The sequence below is a fragment of the Dermacentor silvarum genome, chromosome 3, assembly GCF_013339745.2.
Source record: "Dermacentor silvarum isolate Dsil-2018 chromosome 3, BIME_Dsil_1.4, whole genome shotgun sequence".
Lineage (NCBI taxonomy): Eukaryota > Metazoa > Arthropoda > Arachnida > Ixodida > Ixodidae > Dermacentor > Dermacentor silvarum.
Window position 1 is genome coordinate 155,811,635 of NC_051156.1, and position 26,983 is coordinate 155,838,617.

Genomic DNA, 26,983 nt, shown 5'->3' on the forward strand with positions numbered 1-26,983 from the left:
GCAGGAACTTTGAGGTTAATAAAGAAGCTCGAGAACAACTCATTGACTGCACGAAGAGTGACGGAACGGAAAATGTTAGGCCTAACGTTAAGAGAAAGGAAGAGAGCGGTGTCCGTCAGAGAACAAACTGGGATAGCCGATATTCTAACAGGCATTAAGAGAAAAAAAATGACCTGGGCAGGCCATGTATTGCGCAGGATGAATAACTGGTGGACCATTAGAGTTACATAATTGGTACCACGAAAAGGGAAGCGCATGCAGTCGAAGACAGCAAAACACTAGGTGGGGTGATAAAGTTAGCAAATTTGCAGGCGCAAGTTGGAATCAGCTAAAGCAAGACAGGAGCAATTGGAGATCGCAGGGAGAAACTTTCGTCCGGCAGTTGACATAAATAATAGGCTGATGATAATGATAACAACAGATGGTTTCTGCTATGTTTTTTGTTTCGCTGCTATACGGTGCACTGTATGAGGTATGTATTTCAAACATCTCTGCTGCGAGTTGACGGCGTTTCCGCAGACGGGCGTAGCCGAGAAGAGGTTGGGTGCCTCGATGACCTTCTCGCTCGCCGTTCTGTACAGGGTAGAGGCATTCATTGACGGGGCCCTCGCCGCCAAAACCGCTATTGCCATGCGTAAAGTCCCTAGATATGTTTTCGCTTTCTTTAAGGTCCCTAGATAATTTCTCGCTTTCTTTAAAAGAGCAGAAAATATAGGGACAAAATCTAGCGACTTAACCATGCCCAACACGTGTGTGCAGACGTGAACGCATGGCGCGTTTCGATTTGGCCTTACTGGGGCGCACTTGAACGTAAGCGAGAGCTAGCATGGGAAGGAACGCGCGGAAAAACGCAAGTAACTGGAGAGAGAGGGAAAAAATTTGGCGCAGTTTCACCCGAATGTCGAAGCATCAATTGTTCCCTTCCTTTCAACATCTTTATCTCCTTTTTCCCCTTGTCGTGACGCTGCGCCGTGCTCCCTATTGGGCAGCAGAAATAAGCGTCACTTTCTTCTTCAATAAAATCACTACTACTACTACTACTATCAATTGTCATAGCAAATTAGTGGAGAGCATGGAGTAAGATAAACAGGAGCGCCGACTCCGCCGCCGCGCAAGGCATTTGCTCGGGACAAACCGTGCAACGCAAATTATACATCGCGTAGCGCCATCTGTCGAGGCGCGTGAAAAACACTCAACAGCTTGCTTCCATGTGCGCATGCGCTGAGTGGCGGAGACCGGCGCCGACGGCGCCGACGGCAGCGCAGAACGGGCAGCGCGGCACCCGCAGAGCGTGTCGTCTGCTACAAACGTGGACCCTCGGCCGTCTCAATTTGACAGCAATCAAACACAAAAAATATATGCGCACAAATAATAAACGCGCAAATAAACACGCGGTAGCGTTTTTATGCACGCATACGAAACATTTTTAGATGTCTTTAGAGGAAACAGACGATAAATGATGCTGTACAAGAAGAGACAACACAGAAGTACTTGTTTTTCACTCCTCTACGTCTGCGCGGAAGCGAAGGTGCGAAATTTTCTTCTTCCTCGCTTTGTTTATCATGTCTGCAGTATGTTTATTCATCCCTGACGGAACAAGGTATCTTGACACTTGTGCGTGAAGAGACTGAGCAACAGGACAGTGTTTTGTTACCGGCTGTAAATCTGGTTATGGCAAAGGACGCGAAAAGTTTTCGCTCTTCGCTTCGCCATCTGATCTTCTACTGCACCAGTGGCGTCAAAAAATTCCTGAAATAAGCTAGCGCTTAAAGCAATGGACAAAATATGTGCGCGACACTTCGAGAAGCAGCTTATTTTTGATAGTTACTTCAGCAAAGACACAGGCCATGTCCTACTAGATGTAAAGAAAGTGCCTCCACTTCGAAGCGGAGCGGTTCCTTCAATTTATTTAGGGAAGCCTGGCGTAGCTCAATGATGCTGAATGCCAGGAGGAACCAGAAGACGCCAATGCGGAAGGACGGGAGGAGATCAATTTAAATTTCTCTACAACTACACACAGTGCAGGTGCCTTTTCTTGTCCAGAGACATGCCGTAATGTAGACAGAGAGAAAGAAAGGGAAAGAAATACAAGGAGGTTAGCCAGTGTAAATACCGGCTTGCTACCCTGTAAATTCTCAGCGTTGCCTTCGAGATGATTCCCCCAGTTATGCAGACACATAATCAGAGCTCCCGCCGGGGTGGCTTAGTCAGCTAAGGCGTTGCGCTGCTGAGCCCGAGGTCGCGGGATCGAATCCCGGCCCCGGCGGCCGCATTTCGATGGAGGCGAAATGCAAAAACGCCCGTGTGCTTGCATTGTAGTGCACGTTAAAGAACCCCAGGTGGTCGAAATTATTCCGGAGCCCGCCACTACGGCGTGCCTCATAATCAGAACTGGTTTTGACACGTAAAACCCCAGAAAGAAGATGAAGAACATAATCAGAGCTTCCCTTGTGAAATAATGAGCAGGGAACACAGGCAGGAATTCCCAATTATTATGTTTAATGAGAATGTGGTGATTCTGCTCGCAAGAGAACCGGGCGACACAAAAAGCACCGCGAGAAACAAAGAAGCAAGCGAAGCCTCTTAGCACTTGATGCGTGCTCAGATTAAAAAAAGTGATAAACGTCAGCTTTTCCATAAAAACGTCTTTTCGTTGTCGTCTGTCATTGCTTGAGACCATCCAAACTGCCGTTATATCGCCTTACCATTTGCTATAGCTTGACTTTCCGTCTTAGTTTCCGTTATTTGTTTATTATCTGTTACTGTGCCTTGTAAAGTTCATGTAGGCCACCTGACAAATGCCCTGCATTTGGCCTGTATAGAATAAATGAAATGATACATGACTTGTTTCTCCTGCTAACGTCACTCCGTGAACCGCAAGAGCTATGCGCGCTACAGGCGTCAGGGCGTGCGCGGAGCAGACGACAAGCAGTAGGCGCCGCGAGAGAGCCCCGCGCCTTTGCTCCTCTCCACTGCAGAGTTTTTCTTCATTCGTAGCGCCGTCTGGCGAACACGCTGTGAAGCAGGAGCTGGCGTTGCAGAATGTGTCCCTTCCAGACGAGCGGAGTCGGCGCTCCTGTCTTATCTTACTCCGTGGTGGAGAGCTATACGGAGTAAGGATAGCAGTTTTATCAGCCGTATAAACTTGGAGATGCAGCAGCACCAGCAACACGTAGAACTGTTGCCGACGCCGTCGGCGTTTTGCCCGCGTTCGCACCGAACGCGCGCGGCGTTGGTGACTGTTGCTGGTGCCTCTGGGGGCGTCTCGGAGGTTTTCGACGAGATCAGAATGGGACACTCGTCGAGCAACGTCGGAAATCGTACCCACCTTCTCGCCTCGCAAGGTTTTTATATAAATACGCATTTGGTGCCGCAGCTAAACGTCGCTTTCTCTCCCTCCCTCCCGTCCCCCCACGGCCTTTCGCGCGACGGAAGAAGTCGCGTTTGCTCTTTATATATAGTGATTGTAAAGGAGGAAAGAGACTCTTACATCTGCAGCCCTTCAGGGAGCACGGCGCAGAACGCGCGTTTGCTCTCCGACGTGCGTTCGCTCCCCGTGAAAGCGCGCGTCCCTCGCGCCCTTTCATTCGCACATTCAGCGTCCGGAGCGCGACGACGATTTCATCGCCGTTGACGTCATACGGAACCTCACGGCGACGACGACGCGGACGGCAGAAATCCGCTTTGGAGTGTCCATATAATTGCTATCGCAATAAAACAATTAAGTGCAACAAATCGCTTGCTGCTAATGTGCCGTGGCCTAGCGGTAGAGCGCCCGCCTCGGCTGCGGGAGGCTATGGGTTCGATTCCCACCACCGCCGGGCACCCACTGGTTCAAAGGCAGTGTCAGACGGCGACTGCACAGCGAGCGCGCCGGCGCCAGCGCGTCTACCGGAGAGAACGCAGGGCAGCCGACGCGTACAGACGCGTCTCCACCGGCTCCGTCTTCTTCGAATGATTGCGATCGGAAGATTTGCTTCAATCCTCAAGATTTTTCACCATTCTACAGATCTCATCGAGAGGATTTCACCGAGCCTGTTTTTGACCCGGTAGGCCCATTTTTCGCCATTTTTGGAGACTTTGAAGTTTTCTCTTACCGATTCCCCCGCTAACCCTAGATTTGGGATTAGCGGCGGCGAGGAGTACGGCAGGGCGCCCGCCCGCGCCGTCGGAACGGCATCATGCCGGAGGTGGAGATGGTTGAAGGGGAAACTCTTTCCCGCGAAGAAGCTGACGCGCCTGGGTGGCGGACCGCTTTAATCAAGAATAAGCGTTCTTCCCGGCAGCAAGAGAGCGTTTCTACTCAAAGTGACGGCACAGCTGGCCGCCGCACGGCCAACGCGCAGGGCGTCGTCCGGCGCCTTGCGACCGCATCGAGGCTCCCCCGCTTGCCGCGGAGCCATATTCGAGTCATTGTCCGACCCAAGGGAGGCCTGGATCTCAAGAAGGTTAGCCAGATTCGTCTGGCCCAAGCCCTGGCGACGGCGGCGAAACTACCCCGGAGGAATCAAAGGAGGATATCATCTGCCCGAACTTAACTCAGAATATTCTTGTGGTCTCTACCCCAGAGCCCAAGAATGCGGGCGCCTACGCGGCGCTGCGTCTCATCAGGCTCGGCTCGACTGAGTATCAAGTTTCTGCCTACACCGCGGCCTCCGACGATACCTGCAAAGGCGTCGTCCGAGGTGTCGACGTGGACATTGGTGAGCAGCAGTTGGCGGCCATGATCGTCAACCAGCGTAATCCTAAAGCCATGGAGGTGCGTCGCATCAAGGAAACGACTACGGTCGTTGTTCTCTTCAGTGGACTAAAGGTACCTAACTATGTTATGTGCGGTACGAGCATGCTTAGGTGTACGTTGTACATGAGACAGACTGATGTTTGTTATGGGTGTGGGGCTCTCGGCCATCGGGCCGATGTTTGCCCCACCCCGACGAAGAAAGTGTGCCGCGGGTGTGGTGTGAGCGACCCTGCGGAGGATCACCAATGCCAGGCGAAATGTGCCTTGTGCGGGGGGGGCACATCTAACGGCAGACAAGGCCTGCAAACACCGTTACCAAGTCCCCTTCGTGGTGAGACAAAGAAGACGGCGTAGGAAGCGCGCCAAGAAATGCCAGCATGCCCAGGAGGGTCTGACATCATGGGATTCCAGCGTAGCACCACCTGCGAGAACGCACTCTCTCTCGCCAGCTCCTGGGAGACGCCGTAGCCGCTCCAGGAGGCGCTCTCGCTCCAGACGGCGCTCTCGCTCCCAAGGACGCTCTCGCTCCAGGGGGCGCTCCCGCTCCAGGGTGCGCATCCAAGAGGCTCCCACCACCTGGGCGGATCGAGTCAAGCCAAGGCCGGCGCAGCAGCCAGCACAGGTAACGCACGTGGCACTGCCAGAGCAAAACGAAGACCCTAGGGTCGCTTTTCTAATTCAGGAGAACGCTACCTTGAAAGCTCAGCTTCAGCAGATGAGGGTCGAGTTCGAAGCTCTCAGGAATTCAGCACAGCCCCCGGCGCGGCCTTCGTCAGTGGAGCGGCGGCCGGCTAAGCGGAGGATAGGTCCGGAAGGAGAGGTTGCGGCGGCGTCCGACTCGGCCATCCTTGAAGCAATCAAGGAATTGCAGAAGTCGGTGATGCGGCAAGCGGAATGTTTTGACCTCGTAGCACGTAAAGTCGCAGTGATCGAAAGCAGGCTTGGTCTCGGCGAGAATTCATTGGTCGTCCCGGTGACGCCCGTCTCACTGGTTCCCCAGGCGGGCCCTGGTATGCCGATGGTTCTGGCCCCCGTACATAAGGACGTGCCGAGAAGTCGGCAAAACAGTGGTAGTAATCATGGCTCCCAGCGGAAATGAGTTTGCCATTTGGCAGTGGAACTGCGCGGGGTTTAGGAAGCGTAAGGCCTCCCTCCAGCAGTATATGTCTCCATTGGCGGTGAGGCCGCATGTGATTGCCTTACAGGAAACCATTGACGCGGCGGTTGCCTTGCCCGGCTATCGATCTGTATCAGTTAGGGGGGAGGGGCAACGCGGTCTGGCTATATTGGTTGCGAGGAAATATGCGTTTGTAGAACACAAGCTTCAGCTAGGCAACTCTACTTTGGAGGCCCAGCTGGTCGAAATCATTCCGAATAATTGGCTTAAGTGTAGCATCTTCATACTGAATGTCTACAGTACCCCTCGGAATCACAAGCAGGCGTTTTCCTCGGTGATCGCAAAGGCGGCTGCCCTAGCGGGCAAGTCGCCACTCGTAGCTGTCGGGGACTTTAATGCACACCACCCGGCCTGGGGATATCCAAAGGCCACTGTTGAAGGGGAGAAACCTGGTTCAAGCTATGACGGATTGTTCCTTAGAGCTGGTCACGGACCCTCAGTTCCCAACTAGGGTGGGCACCTCTGTTACGAGAGACAACACTCCGGATCTAGCATTTACCAAACACGCGGCGGGCTACAGTGGGCTAACCTGCAGGAAAGCCTGGGAAGTGATCACTTTATCCTCTCGGTCACCCAGGAAACCCGGGTGCCTCCGCCTAGGGAGTTCAGGGTGACGGACTGGGACGAGTTTAGAAAGCTCCGCAAGGCTGATCAGACCGAATATGGCACGTTGGAGGACCTCTTCTCGCGATTAGCAGAGGATGCTCTCCTCGCAACCAAGACGGTCCAGACTGACTTACAGGTGGATGCAATGGACTCACGTCTTGCGCATCTGTTGGAGGCTAAAAAATCACTGGTTGAGAAATGGCGCACGCAGAAGCTCAATAGGAGGCTGCGGAAGCGCATATCGCTCCTCAATAAAGAAATCGAGGACTATTGTCAGGAACTGTCTAGGCAGCAGTGGAATGAAGTTTGCTCAAAAGTGGACGGGCAGATGCGCACCGGGGGTAAATGGAACCTCTTGAAAGGTGCTTCTCGATGAGACTAATTCCAAAGGTAACCAGAGGTTGGCAATCGACCGATTGATCCAAGCACAGAGGAGCAGTGGGGTCGATGACACGACTATACTTACGGAATTGGCGGAGCGATACCTTCCGGTTGGCCCCGTAGGGGACTGGGATTACCCGGACTACCGGGGAGGGCCGCTGGAGGCAGTCGACTCGCCCTTTACGAAACTTGAGATCGAAGAGGTGCTTCATGAACTTAACAGTCGCTCAGCCCCTGGCCCTGATGGAATCACGAATAGGCTGCTGCGTAATCTTGATGATAAGTCCATTGCTAAGTTAACCGAGGAGGTCAATCTCCTATGGGCAGAAGGCCGCGTTCCGGAAGCCTGGAGGACCGCCTCGGTGGTACTCATTCCCAAACCGGGCAAGGCACTCGCCAAGGAGAACCTACGTCCCATCTCCCTTACCTCTTGCGTGGGGAAGGTGATGGAGCATGCGGTATATAATAGGGTGATTAGGCATATCGAGGATAAAGAGCTCTTTCCACATAACATGGTAGGCTTCCGGCCGGGTCTCTCCACCCAGGATGTGATGCTCTTGATTAAGAGGCAAATTATCGACCGACAAACCCGAGATATTCGGGGAGTATTGGCCCTTGACCTCGCCAAGGCGTTCGATAAGATTTCACATAAGTTCGTCCTGGAGGCGGTCGAGAGCATGGGGCTGGGACCAAAGTTCCACGCCTATGTTCGTGCCTTCCTCCGGGACCGCACAGCAACCATAAAGATTGGTCAATTAAAATCGCGGGCCTTTACCCTGGGTGCGAGGGGCACGCCGCAGGGAGCGGTCATTTCGCCTCTCTTGTTCAACATAGCTATGAAAGGCCTCTCAGAGCGTCTTTCCACTGTAGCGAATACCAACCACGCCCTATATGCGGACGACGTTACTGTCTGGTGCATGGGAGGTTCGGATGCTGAGGTGGAGGAGGCGCTTCAGTCGGCACTCTCTATCACCGAAAGTTTTCTGGAGGGTACGGGGCTTCGACTCTCCCCCTCCAAATCGGAGTTGCTTCTCTACAGACCGGTTCGGCCCGGGAGGAGGCCCTCCACGCCGCTTGATCAGGTACAGATTACGCTAACCACAAGGGATGGGCTGTCGATTCCCAGAGTCAACTGCATTAGAGTGCTCGGCTTGCTTCTTGAGTCCAACGGCAGGAATTCACAGGTTTTGGCCCGCATCACCTCCAAGACGGAGAACATGCTCAGGCTGATTTTAAGGGTCTCAAACCGCAGGGGAGGGCTGAAGGGAGAGCAATCTCCTTCGGCTCTACCACGCGTTCCTCATGAGCCATATTAATTACGTCGCATCGGCACTGAATTGGTCTAAAAGCGAGGAGGATAAACTAGACACTTTAATGCGAAAAAGTATCAAAAGGGTGCTGGGACTCCCCATGAGCACCGGCACGGACAGGCTCATGAGCCTGGGCATGCACAACACCCTATCGGAGGTTACTGAGGCACAGAAACTAGCTCAGGTCGCGCGGCTCTCCTCCACCAAGGCTGGGCAGCGTCTCCTACAGTCGCTGGGCTGCCGTCATATGGGCAGCACCGAACAGAAGGTGTTTTTAACACAGACAGTGAAGGCTACCTACGAGGTGGAACCTTTCCCGCGTAACGTGCATCCGCAGTACAATGTTGGCCGGCGAAAGGCACGGGCCAGGTCTCTGCTTGACTTCGTCGCTAAATCCCCGGGAAAGGTGGCTTTCGTTGATGCGGCGCAGTATGGCCGCTCCGATAGGTTTGCGGCCGTGGTTGTTGATCATCGCGGTCGCGTACTCAACTCAGCTTCCGTTGGGAAGGTGTCTGCCTCCGTAGCAGAGCAGGTAGCAATAGCTCTAGCGATGAAGGATCCTTCGCGTCCTGAGATATTCACTGACTCCAGGGCTGCCGTCCGGGCCTTCGCCTCGGGGGTGGTCTCCAGGGAGGCTGCCACTATCCTCAGTTCGAGGGGTGCGGTAGGCTTTCACACAATTACGTGGTTCCCAGCCCACATGGGCTTAGGGGTTCATCCGTCAGTTTCCAATGTCAACGAACTTGCCCATAACCGTGCGCGAGAAATCACGTGCCGCGGCGGTCCGGGCGGGTCCGCAGGCGGGTTCGCGGAGAGCTTCAAGGATCCACTAGGCACCTTTCACGAAGTTACGTCTCACTATCAACTGTCAAGGCGGAGGTACCCCCTCCCGCATTCCAAGCTCACTAGACCGCAGTCGTCCGTTCTCCGGATGCTGCAGGCAGGTTCGTTCCCGTCTCGTAGCACGTTTAGTCACTTTGCTGAAGGCATAGATCCAGGATGCCCTAGCTGCAGGGAGAATAAGTGCACACTCGCTCATATGCTCTGGCAGTGCCCGGCGTTATGTGGCGCCAAGTTCAGCACACAGCAGGACTGGGAGAGGACCCTTAAAAGCGGCGAACTCTCAGTCCAACTCTCGGCAGTCCAGGAGGCCTGCGAACGGGCGGAGGGCCACGGTCTTCCAGTACCGGCGTGGGCGCGGCCAGCAACCGTGGCGGACCCCCCTTCGGGGGGTGTCTGATCGGGGTTCTTCAGGACCAAATAAAGTTCATTTCACCTCACGACTGAATTTACAATCTTCCCCCGTTCCTCACATGATGTTATATTAGGTATAGATTTCCTACACATGTGCGGTGCCATCGTTGATTGCCGAAAAGAGGAGATGTTTGTGAGTGGCGACATTTCTTACGAGCTCATATAGGATACTCCAAACGAGGATGGCGCATTTCATGCCTTTGACAACACTCTCGTGCCTGTTTTGTCAGCTGTGCGTGTGCCAGTGGGCTGCGCTACTACCACTCATCGGGCCTTTGTAGAGCCGGCGTATTTACCGTGCATGAAGAATATTTTTCTACCACATTGTATTGTGTCTGTTGCTCAGCGGCGCTCTAAAATATGGGTTGTCAACCCTTCAGGCGAAAGCGCAGTGGTACCTGCTGGCACGAAGCTTAATTCCTTCAAAGAACACAGATCGACGCCAGTCGCCGTGCTCGCAGATGCTGCACATACACAAGTTGACGTCTGCTCGGAAGACTCAAAGATTCTGCCGATGATCAGCAAGTTGATCAGTATGGACGAGCGCCGTACATTAGTCAACGTCCAGACTAAGCACTTAAGCACCTTCGACTTCGCCCAGGGGGATAACGCGCCGTCCATTCCTGAAGCAAGCACAGAATTAACACGGGGTCGGCGCAGCCTGTTCGACAGAAACCCTATCGAGTATCACCGTCAGACAGGCGCGTAGCCAGGGGGGGGCTGATGGGGCTTCAGCCCTCCCCCCCCCCCCCGAAATTTTTTCGTGCCGGCATGCACCGCCGACCAAAACTACCACAGATGCCGGGAATAATAATAATAATAATAATAATAATAATAATAATAATAATAATTTACTTCCCATCTTCCCATGAAAAGAATGACATGGTGGGGTTCTGAATAAAAAGTTGCACGCAGGCAACTTGACCAGCCCAAAAACCCATCAAAGGCAACAGAGGGCGTCGGGCGCTCACATGTGAGTAAATAGATGGGAAGGTGTCAATTAAAAAAAATGTGTATACGAGACAGGTAGTAATACACTTTAACAATTAGAAAAACAAGTAGTCTGCATTAACAAGGAAATATTGAATTTATACATGAGCATTATAGATTACACAAAAAAGCCTTATTATACGAAAATAGGAAAAAAAACATAACATAGCACTATATTCAGTGCAGCATAAACTAAAGCAAATAAAGGGGGGAAAAGTCATACAGTATTGCATATGAACAAACTCATTAAACAACAACGATTAGTTTGACTGAAAGTAGTTGTGCAGGCTGCATAAGGACAGAAGGTCTATTTCTCGTAAGACGAGGTTATTGAGTAAAGTCGGAAGTGTACGTATGTTGAAGCATTTGTTGAACATAATTCGTTCTTGAGTGCAGAATGTTCCATTCTTCAGGTGTCCTAGTGTCATAGGCTGTGACATGTTCGTGTAGGCGAGCTATGTTCAATCATTCTGCATTCTGTCTACAATGTCTTTTTCACGCTCGAAAGACATTTCGGCACGAACATTGCAAACTCGGGCTGGATTTCGTGGCACCTGTGGTGGATTTCGTGGTACCTGGGGTCACGTAACGCAAGGAGCCCCATCCGAGCACAAACTTTCAAGGGCTTTTCGATAGCGAGCAGGCGCGTTGCGGCATCTCGCAGCGGCCGCGGAATCTACGGAGCGCATGGATTTCAATTCCGAAATTTTATGGGTGTAAAGTTCTCATAAACTTTTGACGCGAAAGGTGCACTGACATTTCCAAAGGCGTGCTTCAAAAGATTTTCAATTCTGGAACTTTATGTGGTTAATGCTGTTATAAACTTGGACCAACATGCGTGCACTGGGGCCCTCGTGTCCAAGCCGTTCCAGAAATGAAAGCACGCGCTCGCAATCTTCCACACACACGAAAATACTAAATATTACCGTGACTCTGAGCTAGCAGCTGCTAATTTTCTCCAAACATTTTCAGGACGCGAGCCCAATGTGATCGATCAGCTGGACCAGGGCAGGCAAAGTAAAATTTGAGAAAACAGGAGAAAGTTAGAAAATGGCCTATTATTGAGGAAATTCTTTATGCGGGCTACAAGGTCTGGCTCTCGTTGGCCACAGGGACAGTGGCCCTATGGATTCAAGCATAGGCACCCCCCCCCCCCCTGAAAATACAGGTATTTTCAGAGCGCTTATTCGCATGCGAGCTGATTGTGGAGATACATATCTGAAGAACCATTTGGAAAGTTGCTCCAGTAATGCCTCGTATTTAAGCCCAGATGCACAAAACCAAATTATAGAAATCTGTGGCGAAATTATCAAAGAAAGCCTAGTTGCATAAGCAGGCTGCTTCTCCGTACTTGCTGACGAAACGACGGACATCGCCGGAATCGAACAGCCTACTGTTTGTGCAAAGTACCTAAACAAGGATGCCAACGACATCGAGGGAGTGTTTTAGGTTTTAGCACCGGAATAGATGCCCATCTCTCATTGCGACTGCAGGTTCTATGTAAATGTGTACAAACTGTTCCAGATTCTAGTCACCCTTCCAGTGACCACTGCCAGCGCACAGAGAATATTTTTTTACAAGAGTTTACTAAAAAACTACTTGCGCTCAACAATGTCTGTGGAACGTATGGTTAGACTAGTGCTTCTATACACCCACAGAGACGTCGGCATCAACGTGTCCGAAGTCATTGACCGCTTCGCTCAACTTCCCCGCCTAGAGAAGTTTGTCCTTTAGATAGCGAAGTAGCAAAAATCAATGCAAGTAAAAAGCTCTATTCCTTCAGGTACATAAGTTCGTAATTATGAAAACGTATGACTGTTCGTTAGCTTTTAAAACCGCAGAAATTTTAGCCGTTTATTCTAGCAGTTAGCATCATGATCAAAATTATCATGCAAATACGAAAATTACGAGGACATCAATAACCAATTTTGACCGACCTTGCTCATTGAAAGCCCGGCCCACGATGCGTTTGCCAAAAATACACTCGGATATTGGGTAGTCACTTGCCGCATCATCTGTGGCTTTCGTTTGTCCTTTTCTTTCCTTTTTAGCTACCTGCTTTTATTTCTTTTTTTGAAACGAAGCAAAACCCTCCTTTAATTTTCGGTGCAGAATAATTGTTGCCGCTGTGCAGGCAGTTAAATTACACATTTTCGTACTGATTTCTGCATTATTCCTCTATTATTCTACCTGTATGGTGCTGTCGCGACCGCTGCATGGCCCGAGTACATATCACGATGTCTGCGATCATAGTTTTGTTCTTGCCTAGATCATCTGTCTTTCTGTGCGCAAAGTTTACTGTGCGCAAGTTTACGACCGGTAACAGCTGCTCCTGCGCAATCTATTGCAACGAGGGGCAGCCTCATTGAGGTTTTTTCCTGGCCGTTGCATATGTGCAAAAATGTAAACAAGGTTCTTGAATGACGAAGATTCATCAAAATATTTGTCCTCAACTTATTCATTAGATGGCCTTTACGTTCTTCATATCAGCTGTATACACTGCTTTCTCGGTTTCGAACACATATAGTTCTAATGTCCGTGTGATATTTTCGTTCCTTATTAAATAGACAAAAAAACGCGGCCGCATTGATATCAGTTATTTCTGCCAGAATTTTTAGGACATACGAATATATTCTTTTATGAAAAATACATATTGTACTTGAGCAGTGCGTAGCGTTCAATAATTCGTTTGCAGCATCTAATATACAATGGCATTGGCAATGCAGTTATTATTCATGTATTTGATCCCTCGACAAATTCTATAAGGAGGAGGCCACGCTGCAACCTCAGCCCCCCCCCCCCCCCCCCGAACAAAATTTCTGGCTACGCCACTGCCGTCAGAGCGCAAGGTTATCGACGAACAGGTACACGAAACGTTACAGAAAGGAGTAATTCAGGATCATCCAGTCCGTGGGCTGCTCCAGTTTACTTGTGAAAAAGAAAGACGATACTCGGAGATCTTGTGTGTACTATCGCCGTCTCAATTCCATTACCAAGAAAGACGTTTACCCTCTTCCAAGGATTGATGACGCTTTGGATTGCCTTCATTCAGCAGCCTACTCATTCGTTGTGCTGGCTTGTCAGTCTTCGTGATCCCTCTGGTCGACTCGCGCGCTGGGCTCTACGTCTCCCGGAGTGCAACCTCACAGTTTCATATAAGAGTGGACGCCGACACACTGATGCTAACTGCCTTTCGCGAACGCCGCTAAACACCACACTTTGTGATGCCGATAACGTTGATCATTTGATTGCTTCTTTGGCACCTGCATTTCCTGATAAAGAGACCTTCGAGCAGGAGCGGCGAGAAGACTTCAGCTTAGAGCAGCTTTTCAACGCTGCGCATGACTCCACAACAAGCGGGGGATATTGTGTTCGTGAAGGAATTTCGCAACCACTGGTGCCCGCTTCCTTCTTGTAGTTCCGGAGAAGCTACGCTCCACTATTCTGCAGGTTATGCACGACGATCCCACCTCCGGACATCTAGGAGCAGCGCGTACATTTCATCGTGCCCAAGACCGGTTTTACTGGCCCGGAATGCGTCGGTATGTGGTCAGTTGCGCTCAGTGTCAGGCCCACAAACACCTAACTACGACGCCAGCCGGCCTCCTACAACCACTGACGCCTCCGAGCTCTGCTTTCGAGCAAGTTGTAATTGATCTCATGGGTACCTTTTCCCGCTCATCGAAAGAGGAACCGTTGGATCATCGTATGGGCCGACCATCTGACCCGGTACTGCGAGACGGCTGCTTTGCCATCTGCCACCGCCAGCCAAGTTTCCTTTTTTCTGCTGCATTCGATCATTCTCCGTCACGGCCCTCCTCGAGTAATCATCAGTGACCGCTGCCGCCAGTTTACTGCAGGTGTCGTGGAAGAGCTTCTTCGATTATGCGCTTCCAGCTTTCGCCACTCGACACCGTATCGCCCGCAAACAAATGGGCTGACCAGGCGTACCAACCCAACATTGGTGAGCATGTTGTCCATGTACGTCGCATCGGACGTAAAACTGGGACGACATTTTGAACTTCCTTACACACGCTTTTAACACAGCAAAGCACGAGACTACAGGCTACAGCCCGTTTTTCCTGCGCTACGCTCGTCCGCCGAGCCACACACTGGAGACCATATTTTCTTTCCCCACCCACGACGATCTCACCATTGCCGAGACGGTGTCTGGCTGAAGAAGCTCGACGCTTGGCCCGCATACGTACTGTCACTACTGTGGCTTCGCAAGACCAGTCAAAAGCACGGTACGACAGGAACCGTCGGGATGTCACCTATTCTCCAGGGGATCTAGTCTGGCTATGGTGTCCGGTGCGCAAACGTGGCCTGTGTCAGAAATTTCTCGCCAACTATACTGGCCCGTACGTTATTGTTGACCAGCTCACTGAAGTAAATTATTCACTGGCGCGTCTCACCGCAACTGGACGACGCTCCGCCAAGACTGAGGTTGTGCATGTCACTCATCGCAAGCCCTTCACACCGAGAACTTAACTTAGCTTTGAATAGATTCTAAAGCTCCTTTTGAAACGTTCGGGCGTAATGGTTGCAATGTCTTGAACTTATGGATGAGGTACGATTCTCTATATTGTCTGTCTCGCGCAGAAGAGAAATTTGAGTGTAGTATGTAGAGTTTAAGTTCATCAAATTTAGGACATGGTTGGTTGAAGTGCTCGGCGACGGCTTTGGGAAGCATTTTAGCTGTGTTCGCGCGATGTCCGTTTAACCTGACGTTCATTATTGTCCCGTTTCACCGATATACTGTTTCTTACAGAAGGAACACTCAAGCATATAAATTACATGGGCGCTAGTGCAAATAAAGCTAGTTTCCACTTCGTGTGTACAGCTATTTCCAGTGGTTTTAAATTTTAAGGTCAATTTGAAGGTGCCTGCATGTTTTGCACCTGGGACGAATGTTCATGCGGTCTATCGCTTCCACGGAAACTGAGTGGCGAAAGCACAGCGCATACAAAGGTAGGAGCCGTGTTGCAGGTGGCTTTCAAGATACGTTGCGCGCTGCCACCCGGCGCCGCTCAAAGTACAAGTTGCTCGCAGAGCAGAAGCCTCAACCCCTCCCTCCCGCGCTGCCTTCCCGCTGTCCGCCTTTCTCGTGGGAGATTGAGTCACCAGTTCCCCGTCGCTCGTTGTGTTGTTCCTCCGAACGAACGGCACGCGGCCGGGCCATGGCAAGCCGTAAGGGAAACTGATAAGAGCGCTAGCGCGATGTCTACTTGTCGGAACAACTAAACGCCGTTGTCGACACTGTTAGGGGAAAGGTGGGCGAGATCCAGAGATAGTCTGCGGCACAGGCGGCAGAGGTCGGCAGGGCGTTTGCTCTCTGTGTGCGTTCGCTCCCCTTGAAAGCGCGCGTCCCTCGCACTCGCGCTCTTTCACTCGCACATACAGCATACGGCCAATGAGAGTTTTTTTCTACATCCGGACGCGACCATCGAAGCGTGAGGCCTTAACAGCTTCGCGGTAAAAAAGTCAGAGCCATTCCATCATGTGAAGAGGGAATTCCAGCGAAGCTGGTGCTCAGGTGGGATTTGGTATGTTGGGGTTTAGATATATATTGGGGATTTGCTATGTTGAATTTGGCTACAATAATGGTAAACCGACCCCTTCGCTACTTATTTGGAAGAGAGGCTTCGGTGCCGGCTCCGAGTAGCACAACGGGGTATATTTAACACTTAGACGATGGCTATACAAAGCCCGCCTATGAAAGAACTGGCTCGGCGTCCACAGGCTACGACGTTCCTAGCGCGTTGCTCACGCTTTTTTACGACGTTCCCTTACAAGATACCTTGACCAAATTTCCGTATAGGCTCATTCACACTAGGCCGACACGACACCGATTTTGGTGTGCCGACTGTCGGCGACCGCGTTTTCCTTTCTTTAAACCGTTGACCACAGCATTTGCCGTCCTGTAAACTGCTGTTGCCAACAGTCGGCAGAGCAAAACCAGTGTCGTGTCGGTCTAGTGTGAATGCGCCTTATATAAAACCAACGGAACTCATCGCACACCCCACTCCTCCGTTGACCGGCTTTTTTCGTAGACAGGCAGGAGACCGGCGAGAGCCGGCGGCACAGGAGGCCGCGGCCGGCAAAGCTACGCGCATGCGCCGCAGTCGGAGAGCTGGCACACACGCGCACAGTCATACTTGGCAGCCGCCATCGGGCCGCCGCGCCGCGCCCTCCTCGTCTTCCTTCCATTTATCAGCGGCTCTGTCAACAGACGCACGCGGAGCATCCGAGGCAGATGGCCACAAAGGAGGAGCGCCGCCAGCCTAGCCTCGCTAGCCTCCCAGCAGTGTTCAACTCTAGTCAGGCGCAGCTTCCAGCATGCTTACCGCGCTAGCCTCAGCCGGGCCCAACGGGGAACGCGGGCAACGGGGAACGCATGGTTATAGGCTTTTTTTCTACACTCGGACACGATCCTCGGGGACATAGCCCTTAACAGCTTCGCTGTAAAGAATTCGCAGTTTCGCCCGAAAGGCGAAGAATCAATTGCGATAGCAAATAAGTAGAGAGCCATACGGTAATAAGGATAGTAGCTTTATCGGCAGCATAAACTTGGACACATTCGCATATAACTAAATTAACAAGCACGGTGTCAGCGCGCACATACATGAATAGATCATACTCGATGACCGCAGACAACCGCTGTAAAAACGCTGGCGTGAGCAAGCGCGCAGCTGCACCAACCGAAGGTTCGTGCGGTCTATCACTTCGACGGAAACTGAGCGGCGAAAGCACAGCGCATAGAAAGGTAGGAGCTATGTACAGATCGCTTTCAAGATACGGTGCGCGCGACAAGTGCACAATTGTTGGCAGAGTAGACGCCGCGCCCTCTCCCTCCCGTGATGCCTTCCCACTTTCCTCCTCTCGTGCGCGAGATTGAATCGCCAGATCCCCTTGCGCGTAAAGTCCCTATATCAGAAAAGTACCGCCATCTATTCTCTACTTCGCCGTCTACTATCCTAAAACGCTTGTTTTTTTCTTAACTCTTTGCTTGCGAAAGCAAGTCGATGGTGTCGCCCCTCGAGAGTTCCCGTCGAAGCTTTCAGGCCGGGCGTGCGCCGACGCCGCAGCCGGCGACGGCGGCTGCGCAGAGTGCCTTTTGACATGGCTCTGAAGCGGAAAAAATACATAAAGAAATGAAAGCGCGCGCTTTCATCGTCCAATCGGAGATATAGGAGACAGAGAAGAGGCGTTGTTCATAGAATGGCGGTACTTTTCCGAAGGTATAGGGACTTGCGCCCGGTAGCTAAATGCGTAGTTGGTTCTGGAGCGCAACAGCGCCCCCCCCCCCCTCCCTCGCTGCATCCCCCCCACGGCTTCTTTGCTCTCCGCCGTCCGTTCGCTCTCTGTGAAAGCGCGCCTGCCTCGCGCGATTTATGTGTCTCCCTTGCACATACAGCATACGGCGCGCGGCGAGGATTTTTATCGCTCTTGGACTTTATACGGAGCCTCACGGCGACGGCGACGCCAGAAATACGCTTGGAGTGTCCAAATAATTGCTGTCGCAATAAAACAATTTGATGGATATATCAATTTTGTGGGTGCTCAAAGTGCTTTTTCTCCGTCATAGGCGTTGTGCTGTCATGGTGTCGATGGTGCAGTCAACCACAAATGTTTACAGAGCACGAGGTCTGAGAAAAAGCTTAATATCGGCGCAACCTCAGCACGCAGCCTAGTATTCGCATTTATAGCCTCTACTAGTGTTTGATAACAACAGTGGGATGTTCGGTTTTACTGAATACTGTTGCAGGCTGCGCAAAAATTGAATGTTTTCTGAAATCTCGTGGTCCCTAAACTTTTGTGTTTGACTGTATATTCGCAGTGTGTGTCGCTGGAAAAACGACCTACCCAAGCCGACGGACCGTCATGGTATGCTAAATCGGCTCTGCGGCAGAGCCAGGTTGGCTCTCTAGTTTTCGCTGCTGGCAAGAGTGTTGTGCACCAAATCAGTAGCATTCTTGCTGAACAGCTGTGTGTATACCACACCATGGTGCATACACTAGTCTGAGTGGAATATACACTGAACATCAAACTAATACTATCCTAGCCTTGCATTGAGCGCTGGCAAATGCCGATGGTTGTACCTCAGTCTCGTCTCGTACGCAACCTAGGTATGGTGCCTGTAGCGTCATTGCCGGAATCACTTATCGTGCTGCCGTTTTGAGACGCCTGGTAACGGCCAGGGCGCCGTTCCTGCTGGAGAGCAGGAGTTTGCTTTTTGTAACCCTTGGCGGCGTTTGCCTTCCACACATGCGCTGACAATCAACTTTCTGTTCACCTCTTCCTGAAATATATCGATTGTCATCGAACGCTTATGCGGTCCCCTGTCCTGTCCGTGTGTATTCTGCGCTGTTATGTTTTCTGCCCCCAATAAACGTTCAGAACGACGAAAGTGCGATAATTTCCCGGCTGTATGCTTACGTATGCTATCACTGCATATGGCTGATTACAGTTGCGGGCAAAATTCGAAAACCGCTGTTTTCGCATATTACAACATGATCTTAAATGGCATTCAATCGCGCTGCACATAAGTCACAAATAAGCGTTTCTATATTTTTTACTCGTCCAATTTTGTGGACGCCTATTTGATGAAGCAGGTCATTTAACTATCATAACAACTTTCGAAGGACACACGCGCTTTTGTCAAAAGACCTCTATTTTAACTTGCAAAACGGGTTCTCGAATTTACACTCCCTTCGACGATATAAATTTTCCGTATTGATATGACCGTTACGTACATAAAAATAACACGACTGAGAGAGCTTTCCAGGACTATGGTGTCGAAAGGAACCTAAGTTTCCATTCTGAAATTACTCGACACGCAAGTCTTCTTATGTGTGGCTTTGATGTCGAAAGCTGAACGCCAATGTGTTAGATTACTATGCGCGTTTACTTCAAATAGCTTTCACACATATACAAGGAGAACTATTTGAAAGCCACGTAGAAATGGGATGGAACCTTAAAAGACCTGCTGGTCAGCTACCAACTGCATATTTTTTCGAGCTTAAACATTGTTAATAGGGCAATCGCGAGATGTACAAGCACGCTTTGCTAAACAGAAAAGTCTGCCAAGTACACATCCATAACTAATGAAGACTGAAGCTAAATCTGAACTAGTGATCACTTATGTCTTCTGAAGAGAAAGCCTTTATTGGATATCACGTGGCGGCGTCACAACGCCATATCCTAGCTCAGGCATTCGAATGACCGCACCACTTCATTTTCTATTACGATGAGGTTCACCAAGTTATAGGTAGCGAGGTAAGAGCAACTGCATAACATATCATTATAACAAGCTAAGCACACATTCACATGTTAAACTGCGCTCCTCACGAGTGAATTGAATTTTTGAATATTATTTGCGAATATTTATGTGTTAGGTATTCAGCTGTTGGCTTCCTTGCCTTTAAAGGCTGAGCATACACGTCTGTAGAGCGAGTCGATATCGTTGTTATTGTTGGCTTTTTCTGCTTGACATACAGTAACATTTTCAAAAGTGAAAGACAATTCCGACCACGCGTATCCTGGATAGACACACCACGCGGAAAACTCACCTCCGTGAGCTTGAGTCATTTCCAATAGAGACGTTCGAAAGGCAGATACAGGGCGTCATATACTTTATTGTCATCTGTTGGCGCTTAGACAGGGTTGGCTGTGCTCTTTTGAACACCAGTGGTCCGTGAGTTTGCCGCACATTTGCAGTCGACCACTTCGACGCGACAAGAAAAAGTAGCGACAGAGGCTGGGCGCGCTGCACTGTTGGAAGAAGAAAAGTAGTTGAAGGCGGTAGCACTACAGGCAGCAAGAGACACCATATGGTAGCCATTTCGTGCTCACATCTACCCTCGATTACGGGAGAGCCAGTAATATTTTTAGGGGCGGAGCGCCTTGGGGTCTAGCCTTGTCCATGCGGCGTCGTACGTGCTCACATTGACTGCCTCGCCATCGGTCTGTCACGATCAAACGGGCGCGGGAAGCATCGGCAAAGCAGCAAAAACGCCAAGCGGACCTGGAGCTGAGGGCGCGGGAAGCATCGGCAAAGCGGCAGAAACGCCAAGCGGACCCGCAGTTGAGGGCGCAGGAAGCATCGGCAAAGTGGCAAAACGCCAAGCGGACCCGGAGTTGAGGGCGCGGGTAGCATCGGCAAAGCGGCAAAAACGCCAAGCGGACCCGCAGTTGAGGGCGCAGGAAGCATCGGCAAAGCGGCAAAAACGCCAAGCGGACCCGCAGTTGAGGGCGCAGGAAGCATCGGCAAAGCGGCAAAAACGCCAAGCGGACCCGGAGTTGAGGGCGCGGGAAGCATCGGCAAAGCGGCAAAAACACCAAGCGGACCCGGAGTTGAGGGCGCGGGAAGCATCGGCAAAGCGGCAAAAACGCCAAGCGGACCCGGAGTTGAGGGCGCGGGAAGCATCGGCAAAGCGGCAAAAACGCCAAGCGGACCCGGAGTTGAGGGCGCGGGAAGCATCGGCAAAGCGGCAAAAACGCCAAGCGGACCCGGAGTAAAGGGCGCGGGATGCGGCGGCTCGCCGTCAACGCCGACAGCAAGCTATCCCGGAGGCGGCGGCAAAACGGCAAAGCCGACAATAAGCTGCTCTCTCACGGTGCATCTCTTAGGACTACAAGAAACCCACGACCACGAGGGCAACGTGCATAGACCTCGTCTTTGCAATTTTTAGGATGTATCCAGTTGAAGAACCACTGGCTGTGCATTTCACGTACCATAAAAAAGTAATAATGAAATCGAAACACAACCCGGAACTCAACACCATATACGCGTTATGAGTAATAAAACACATTGTATATACTGTACACCACGTTGTCACGCATTTACATGCGCGAGTGGGGCAGTGTCACGGTATATGTTACAGTATAACAATCCCCAGTGCTTCGCCCCCCTCATCATGATTCACTTCGTGGATATGCGGGGATTTTTTGTATCCATTAGCAGCCAACAATAAACAGCACAGCTTTGCATTGATATTGTTACGCTAAAGCTACGGAAATAACGGAAGAAGAGGAGAACGAAGTGCACTTGTCTTGGTAGCGGCTCGGTGTCGGCGCTGCCCCTTTTCATCAATTCATCTGTTAAATAAACACACCCCATCGTAACAGTTTTGGTGGACGGTGCTGGGTAAAACAATGGCGTCCCCGAGCAACGACGACGAACTGCCCGCAGGAGCGCAATCCGTGGAGCTTCGCCGAAGTCGCCGAATTGCCGGTCTGCCACCGGAGATGGCTTCCGACGGTGACAACCCGTCGCCTTCTTCCAGCTGCCAATGGCAGCCCTACATCGAAGCACGAACCTTCGGCGGAAAAGCCGGGGAAGACGTGGACGGATGGCTCAGCTTTTACCAACGCGCAAGTAGGTTCAATGGCTGGAATGCCACCGCCCAGCTTAACAACGTTGCCTTCTTCCTCGAGGGAACCGCGTCAGTGTGGTTTGAAACCACGAAGAAAGCATGACGACGTGGGAACGGTTCGTAGATGAAATCAAGAAGTGCTTCGGAGATCCGGCAGCTAAAAAGAAGCGTGCAGAACAAACCCTAATGCAGAGAGCCCAGGTTCCTGGCGAAACATGCACGACGTACATCGAGGAAGTGCTGAAATTGTACAAGGCCCTGGACCCCCACATGACAGAAGAGGACAAAGTTGGTCATCTTCTAAAAGGGATTGCCGAGGACGTGTACCAGTTCCTCATCGGGGAAGACAGTATCGACTCCGTCAGTGACGTCACTCGGCACTGCCGCACGGTTGAAGCCTTGAGAGCTCGGCGTATCACACCGAAGTTCGGCCGCCTGGCGAACGTAACTAATGTCGCCAGTGTTGAAGTAGTCCAAGCCTCATCCGACCTTGCGTCAGTTATTCGGCAAGTGGTGCGCGAGGAGCTTGACCGACGTGAGGCGGCTTCCCTCTCGACTCCGCGGGTTCGAGAGCCCTTTGCTCACTGCGACTTCGGTGAGACGTCCATCACCGCCGTCTCCACAGATGCCTACAACTTCGCTCCTCGTTCAAGAGCGTCAAATCCTACTATGAACGCGGATCCAAGTTATCAGTTCCACGGCGGTTACTCACCCAGAGCAGCTGCAGTTCCTCAAGAGTGGGATGGCCGTGCCAGTTATCCAGCGAATGACAATTTCAGTGCGTCCCGTGAGCGTCCGATCTGCTTCTAATGCGGTATTCGCGAACATGTCGCCAGATTTTGTCCACATCGCCGTCGCACGTCACCATCGTCGTATGAGCGACCGCGCACTTTTTATCGACGCAGCAATCGCCACGGTGACGGGACAAGCTGGCCTTCTGACTCCGATGGCAGGACAAACCACCAGGCGAATTACCACATCGATGCCAACGGCCACGGCTCTTGATGTTTCGAGCTTCCTCCTGTCCTCTTTTATACTCCGTCATAGACCACCTCGTGTTATTGTGAGCGATCGCAGTCGGCAGTTCGTGGCCGATGTAGTGGAAGAGCTGTTGCGTCTCTGTGCTTGCCAGTTTCGCCACGCGACCCCGTATCACCCACAGACAAATGGTCTCGTCGAGCGCACTAACAGAACTTTGACCAACATGCTTTCGATGTACGTGGATTCCAGGCACAAAAATTGGGATGACATCTTGCCTTTTATGACATACGCCTACAACACCGCAAACCATGAAACTACAGGCTACAGCCCTTTCTATCTTCTTTATGTTCGATCACCCCGTAGCTTCCTTGACACCATTCTACCTTTGACTCCTCACACGGACTCTTCTATTGCCCAGACTCTCTGCCGCGCAGAGGAAGCACGCGGCATAGCTCAGCTCCGTACGTTGGCGTCCCAAGACCACTCCAAGATCCGCTACGATTCACGACGTAAGAATGTGTCATACGACAAAGGGGACATTGTATGGCTTTGGACACCACTTCGCAAGCGCGGCCTGTGCTAGAAGTTTCTGGCCCGTTACACCGGGCATTTCGTCATCACCGATCGCCTAAGTGATGTAACCTACTCGATTGCTCGTCTCGTGTCCAATGGCTACCGGTCCAAGAAGACGCAGCTTGTTCACGTCGCTCGCCTGAAACGCTGTCATCCACATGACTCCGAGTGGACGTAACAGTTACTCGCCCAGCCGGCTTCGTCTGAGAAGGGAGGAGTGTTACGCTAAAGCTACGAAAAGGACGGAAGAAGAGGTGAACGAAGTGCACTTGTCTTGGTAGCGGCTCGGTGGCGGCGCGGCCCCTTTTCATCAATTCATCTGTTCAATAAACAAACCCCATCGTAACAATATGTTAGCTTAAAGAATGTTAAGTAATGGTTATCAATTTGAGCATTTACATTGTGGAGGTATGATCGCCAATAATGTTAATTAGACGTACAGGCGAAATCTCTACACTAACCAGAGCAAGCACAGAAGCTTTTCAATATAGCATTAGCTACATTTCGCTCCAGCGAGGGCGAACAAGCTGGAACTAGTTAGGTTGCTTTGAGCCTTGGCTCAAAGATGCTCATTTTAAGCTCATTTTCTCATGCTCATTTTAAGACGCTGGCAGCTTAACCACATTCTCAATAAATTCGTAGTTTTGCGCTAAGGGCGAAGCCAGTGGCATCACAAAATGTGACTTTCGCGGCCACATCATAGAACACCTAGAAACATTTTGAAGGGACGCAGGTAGAACCGAATATTTGATGGAAATATTGCACCCAAACAGTAATTCTATTTTGCTCTTTCGAACACCTAAATCTATCGATATTCTTCGGTAAGATGAAAAAATTTGTCGCAGTTTCACCCGAAAGGCGAAGCACCAATTGCGATAGCAAATTAGTAGAGAGCTATACGGAGTAAGGATAGTAGTTTTATCAGCTGTATAAACTTGGACAAGCAGCGCCAGCACCGCGCAGAAGTGTTGTCGACGCCGTCGGCGTTTTGCCCGCGTTCGCACCGAACACGCGCGGTGTTTTTATATAAAAAAGTTGTCGCAGTTTCACCTGAAAGGCGAAGCATCAATTGCGATAGCACATTTGTAGAGAGCTATACGGAGTAATGATAGTAGCTTTATCAGCTGTATAAACTTGGACATGCAGCAGCACCGGCAACACGCAGAACTGTTGTCGACGCTGTCGGCGTTTTACCCGCGTTCGCTCAAAATGCGTGCGGCGTTGGTGACTGATGCCGGAGCCTCTGATATAATTAGGCACTTGGTGCCGCAGCTAAACGTCGCCTCTCTTCCCTCCCCCTCCCCCCCTCCCCCACGGCCTCTCGTGCGTCGGAAGAAGGCGCGTTTGCTCTACATATATGGTGAGTGTAAAAGAGGAAAGAGAAGCCTACTTCTGCAGCCCTTAAGCGAGCACGGCGCAGAACGCGCGTTTGTTCTCCGCTGTGCGTTCACTCCCCGTGAAAGCGCGCGCCCCTCGCGCCCTTTCACTCGCACAGACAGCGTTCGGCGAGCGGCGATTTCATCTCCATTGACGTCATACGGAACCTCACGGCGACGGCGACGGTAGAAATCTGCTTTTGAGTGTCTATATAATTGCTATCGCAATAATACGTATTTGGTGCCGCAGCTAAACGTCGCCTCCCCTCCCTTCCTCCCGTCCCCCCACAGCCTTTTGCGCGACGGAAAAAGTTGCGTTTGCTCTCTATATATGGAAAGGAGGAAAGAGACGCTTCATTCACAAGCTCTTCAGGGAGCACGGCGCTTGGCGCTGAGCCGTGCTCCCTCAAGGGCTGCAGAAGATAGCGCCAACCTTTCCCTTTCCCTCAAGAACCACTTATCATCATCACGGCGCAGAACGCGCGTTTGCTCTCCGACGTGCGTTCGCTCCCCGCTATCCGCACTCCCTCGGACACGACCACTTCCTTACGCATCGCCGGCTCCGTCCGCGCCCTAAACCCCGCCGAAGCCGAAGAAGCGGCTATCGCGCTTGCGGCATCTGCCGGTTACACTACAATACTTAGCGATTCGAAAACCGCCATATTTCACTTTGCTCGCGGCACCGTCACCCCTGGCACCCTACGCCTTCTTAAACCCCTCGCTCGTCAGTTTGACGACGAGGACCCCCCACCCATCTCGCTAGTTTGGGCCCCTGCACACGCGGGCAACCCGGGAAACGAGGCCGCCCACCGGCAAGCTCGAGGATTCGTCAACCGAGCGGCGGGCAGTGCCACGGATCCCGAGGAGGGCCCCGGTGAGCCTCTGACCTCGTATCACGAAATCGCGCAACACTACCGCCTCGCTCGCCAAACAAATCCGCCACCGCACCCCAAACTCACGAAACCCCAGCAAATCGTTTGGCGCCGCCTTAAGACCCATTCGTTCCCTTGCCCGCAAATATACAGTCACATATACCCCGACCTTTTTAGCCAACACTGTTCTCAGTGCGGCACGACCGCCACCCTTGCCCACATACTCTGGGACTGCAGCGAGGACCCACTCCCGCCTGATCTCCTGACCACTCCCTCGCCCGAAGCATGGGATAACGTGCTCCGGAACTCTAGCCTCGACGTGCAACTCCGGGCCATTCAACGAGCCGAGGATGTGGCGGCCAGGCACCGCCTGACCACCATCCTTCAGTGAAATTTTTTTTTCACTTAAATAAAGTTGTTTCTCTCTCTCTCTCCCCGTGAAAGCGCGCGTCCCTCGCGCCCTTTCACCCGCACATACAGCGTCCCGAACGCGGCGACGATTTCATCGCCGTTGACGTCATACGGAATCTCACAGCGACGGCGACGGCGACAGCGACGCCAACAGCAGAAATCTGCTTTGGAGTGTCCATATAATTGATATCGCAATAAAAACGCAATCATTGTTTGAGCCGAGGACATAATGCTCTTGGTCGAATTTTTTTCTTTTGTGAGCTTAGGGTTACTGTCCAAGGTCTTATAGTTCAAGGGCTACTCACTGTGGTTTATATAGACGTATTTATGTGCTGCCCATTTTGAGTCACTCTATCTTTGTTTCTTTTCATTTTTTGTAGGTTGTGCGTGAAATAACAGTTTATCGTTAAAGAGGCAAGAAGTAACAAAGTGAGTAGACGGGGTCCGAGACATATGAAGGCAAACTTGAATGCAATCTTTCAATTCATGCTACTTTAGGCAGAAGCGAACGTATAAAGAACAGCAGATTCGAAAAGAAATTTGCTGTCATATAAAGACTGAGCTGAAAGGCACATTTCCAATTTCTGGATTTCTTTCGACACATTTACGAGCTTGTAACTTTAGTTATTTTCTCTGTTCCACCGTAATATGCTGTTCAGTACGCTTGTTGAAATGCTTCTTCTCCTGCATTTCTTATCGCGAGTGCCCTTATTCGCCACTCATCGAGTGCTAGGACGCGTTAGTGGCTCCTCTTACATCTGTCTAACGCTGGCCGCCACACAGAGGACTGAACAGCGGGCAGCGCCAAGGCATATTGTGTATCTTCCAGCTTGTAGTCCTTTATTGCCGACTTTAGTATTTTGGTAACGTCGGTGCTTCTTAGAACAAATTACATTTTCTGAGTCCAAATGCTAAATGCTCATGCTGTGCCTT

At 51.3% G+C, this 26,983-nt stretch overlaps 1 protein-coding gene across 1 annotated transcript in view; it reads left to right on the plus strand.

The window, feature by feature from the left end:
• LOC119444926 (uncharacterized) overlaps window positions 1–26,983 on the plus strand; it is a 281,467-nt gene that overhangs the window by 18,928 nt on the left and 235,556 nt on the right. The window lies entirely within an intron of this gene.